Here is a 4,345-nt window from a genome sequence, read left to right as displayed (position 1 = left end):
AGCACAGCTGCACTTTTTCTGCCATCTTCTGCAGTTTATTTTGGTACAAAGATCGAAGACATAATATCAGTATAATAATTTCCATTTGTTTGTCATGAACCTTGCAGTTGGATTGCTTCTGCACTAGGGGAATGCTCGCATTATTATAAGAGTTAATTGCTATTACATCCAAACAGTATGTACATGTTAAATGCATTTACCCTGTTCAAGAACTCGTCTGATTAACCAGTTAACTTGCTGATTAATCCCTACTTGTAGGGTCACCGAGTAGCCAATAAACTGATAAATTGTCGGATTAATTAATTAAGTGGTCTATTAACCTATTAATCCCTTGTCAGCCAACCGAGCAGCTACCAGTTAACGGTTTACTTAACAATGATTTATAGTGATTTGAACAATTTGGCTAGAGGTAAATAAATTCTTCAGTGAACTAAGAATCTGTGGTAAAATAGATGCTCATGGTAGTGCAAGTTCTTGTAGTCCACTTGAAATCTCCCTGAGGACCTGATCTTGTTTCAAGTGATTGTGTGTTGCTTTTCTTCAATTCCTCAACAGGTTAATCCAATTGAGTGATATAATTCATGGACCTGATTTCTTTGACATATTTAATGGGTATGGTACTATTTGTTCAAGAGTCATCCCATTAACATCAGAGCAACACAAGAAAGATGTGCTTGAGAGGTTCTTACAAGCCCTGTACATATCTCCAGGTACTTTTACTTTTATTACAACAAGGTTCTAGTGAACAAAAGTTTGCTCAACTAATGTTCATAACCATTTAAGTTGTTGGGTACTTTTACATTGCATTTTTTATAATGATATGGGCATGCGGCTGTTGCATATAGAAAGGGGCTCATTTGTTCATGGAACTTGGGGTGATAGGATCTTTGATGTATGAGCCATCCTATGGGAATTCAGGTTTGGAGTTCTTCCTTTGTATCCTACCTGATACTTGAAATATTGATTGTTAGGCATAGCTTAACTTCCGCAGTTGCCTTCATATTCTTCTGCTGGTAGAGAATGGCAAAATATGCACCACACAATGCAAGGAGAAGATAGATTTATTTTCCTCTTACTACCTTTATTAGATAGGACACGTTATTTTTGTTTCAGTCATACCTTTGTTGCTGACGGTGCTGTTGTGTAAATTCAACATTGATGTTTAGTGTTATGACATATTTGCACAAACTGAAATTTTGATCCCTTGGAATGTTGCAGGTGCTGACAATCTAATAACAAAGGAATTGACCCTCAAATTTGCAACCAAGATTATAGTTGGCGAACAATTTGCAATTTATGTAGTCACACCAATGTGACCTTAAGGAGTCCCTACCTCAGTCTCTGCAAGAAATTCCTTTCTTTCAGTTAAGCCCTATTTTGTAAAAGCATTATAGCAAGCACTCCCTTATATTATGGGACGGAGGGAGTATATAGAGAAAATTCCTTATTTGACACTATCTTAAAATTTGCTTCCTTATTTGACACTGAAAAAAAAAATTCTTTCCTATTTGACACAAGTTTTAAATTTTATTCCCTATATGACATTTTCGTTCATTTTGAGCCTAAATGACACCTGGAAAGACTCTTTTGCCCCTCATATGGTATGTGTGTGGGGGCAATAGCGCACACACGCAGCACCAGTGCGAGGGCAGGAGCACACACGCAGCAACACATACACATGCACCAACACACACACGCACGCGCACACACACACGCAACAACACGCACGCGCACGTGCACACACACGCACACACACGCGGCAACACACATGCACGCGCACACACACGCAGCAACACACATGCAGCAGCAGCACACACGCAGGCAGCACATAGGCACGCAACAGCACACACACACGCACGTACACACACAGTAGCAAACACACATGCAGCACATAGGCACGCAACAGCACACACACACGCACGTACATATGCAGTAGCAAACACACACGCAGCGGCACACATGCACACACACATGCAGCAGTAGCACACATGTGCGCGTGCACCCACACACGCAACAGCACACACGCGCGCACACACATACTGCATGGGGGGCAAAATCGTCTTTTCAGGTGTCATTTAGGCTCAAAATGAATGGAAGTGTCGTATAGGGAATAAAATTTAGGACTAGTGTCAAATAGGGAAGAAAATCTTTTCCAGTGTCAAATAAGGAACCAGATTTTAAGACAGTGTCAAATAAGGAAACCCCAAATCTAAGATTTATTGAGATATGGAAATCTCATTCGACCTTGTAATTTCAATCTTCTCCCAGTGAATATATTTCCATTTGAGCACATGTTGGCATATTCTCTGACGTGTGTGCTGTTTTTTGTTTTCAATACTTAGGGCTGCTCGCGGTGCCAGTCGGTGCACCCATCCGCGTGTTACTTCAGCATGACATTTTTATAGATATTTTTTCTGGAATACGCATAGCATGCGTATCATCTATTGAAAGGTAGGAGAAAGGGCATAAAGAGCCCTCCCGGTGTTACAGTTACATATTACATGCACTCAACACCTCCACGGCTAGAGCCACTCTTACAAGGAACTACTCGCGGCTATTCCACCTACTCAACCTACGGAAGAAAGTCTCAACGCTACCCTTGATAAGCCCTGCTTGCCGCCATGCCTGTCCTTCACACGCCACACGATCCATGACACGGGCGACATTTTTATAGATATTTTGGAATTTACATCCTGATGGTTATGTGGATACCTTACATATGTTCAGTTTTCTCCTAGAATTATTTGCTCGGCTTAACAAATCCTGTGGCCTTGAAAAGGAAAGACACATTTGGTAGTATTTTTTTTTGTTTGGCAAAGAGAGATGCTCATCTGCCATTTATTTCTTTTTATTAGTGTATGTTGATATATTTTGTATTAAAAGCTCAAAACAACCAGTTTGTAGTTCACAAAGCAATCTTTCTTGTTTGAACTTAGTTATGTACCTCCTTTTATAATTTTAAAAAGTCATGGGCTTTTCCACACAAAGATCTCGATAGTGTCAACGAATTATCTCCCTCTACATGCAAAAGTCCAAGCTTAACCTGCAGTTTGTATGTGGAAACAATAGCACTGTTTAAAGCATTGACATTATAAATTAGAACGTTGTCTTTCTTGTCTCCTGTGTTTCAGCTGCATTTTTTCTTTGCTAAATACTTTCCAGTAGTCTAAATTCTTACATCATTTTCTTATGTGATCAAAATATGCAAGGATGGTGTGAGCGAGTCTCAGTCTAGCCAAGTACAGAATCTAGAGGTTGATCAAATAATAAAAGCTGAAGAGTACCAATATTATTCATTTTTCTCATAGAAAACATGTTTGTTGATTCTCACTGCATATGTGTGTTTTTTCACTTAAATTTTTCAACACCACTACTGATCCTTTAGTGCAATGTTCACAATACATGTCAAAATCACAACTTTAGTTTTCGATGTGTATCTGTAACACCAATCTTGTTTTGCCGCCATTCTTTCTCACTCTAATGCTTTGTTAGACTCACAGGTGAAATGTTTGAGTAATCTTGCCATGAACTAACTGCTCTTCTTTCTCTTAACAGTACCTTCAGGTGGAGTACACATAGGACAAGCTGCAGAAAATACATTCAGGAAGATGACAACACCCTTCCACTCAAGCTCGGAGACAGCACCATGAGCTGCGTGCGACACTCGCTTCATACTTGGAACCGACAAGAGGGCCAACCTCATGACGAACTGGTCATGGTTTCGCCACCATGCCAACATCCATGAAGGCGACATATGCGCCTTCCATTTCAAGCGCATGGAAGGGCATCACCTACCCCTCAACGTCCATCGTCTCTAGATGTAATGCCATCAGCAACACCTACCGTCTACATATATGAATCATCTATTGTGTTTAGCTTAGCTCTTAGACTTCCTGCGTTGTGATGGCCCAATGAACACGTTCACAACTGCACCGGCAAGGCAAGTACACAAAGGACCGCACAGGAGGCGCGCCTAGGGCGCGCCCCAACCACTAGTCATAGAGAGTAGATGAACACATATCACAGAGAGTAGATAAACATGCGGAAGCGAAAACACTTCAATGCGAGGGCAGATGAACATGCCGTATTATCCCTCAAAAAAAAGTTGAACATGTCGTATGTATTTGCGACAATTTATTGTGGCATCTGCACAGTGTGACATGCATCCTTGTCCTGACATCCAGGTTCCATACATACTGAAAGAATCCATGTGTTGGTTAGGGTTTTCTTTGATAATTATCAGACTTAAAATACCCTTGGGCGTCTTTTCTCAAAAAAAAAAAAATACAAGGCATATGCATGCAAGTCAACTAGCTCTTCAAAGCTATAAAAAAACCATTTTATA

At 40.4% G+C, this 4,345-nt stretch overlaps 1 long non-coding RNA gene across 1 annotated transcript; it reads left to right on the top strand.

Moving 5' to 3' along the window:
• Positions 1-24: 24 nt before the first annotated feature.
• LOC119318218 lies at positions 25-4,087 on the top strand. Its single transcript, XR_005154027.1, has 5 exons — positions 25-710; positions 846-918; positions 1,219-1,364; positions 2,343-2,451; positions 3,556-4,087. It is a non-coding gene; the product is annotated as an uncharacterized LOC119318218 (long non-coding RNA).
• The last annotated feature ends 258 nt before the right edge of the window (positions 4,088-4,345 follow it).

The sequence above is a fragment of the Triticum dicoccoides genome, chromosome 1A, assembly GCF_002162155.2.
Source record: "Triticum dicoccoides isolate Atlit2015 ecotype Zavitan chromosome 1A, WEW_v2.0, whole genome shotgun sequence".
Classification (NCBI taxonomy): domain Eukaryota; kingdom Viridiplantae; phylum Streptophyta; class Magnoliopsida; order Poales; family Poaceae; genus Triticum; species Triticum dicoccoides.
This window is presented reverse-complemented; position numbering and strand designations above follow the sequence as displayed.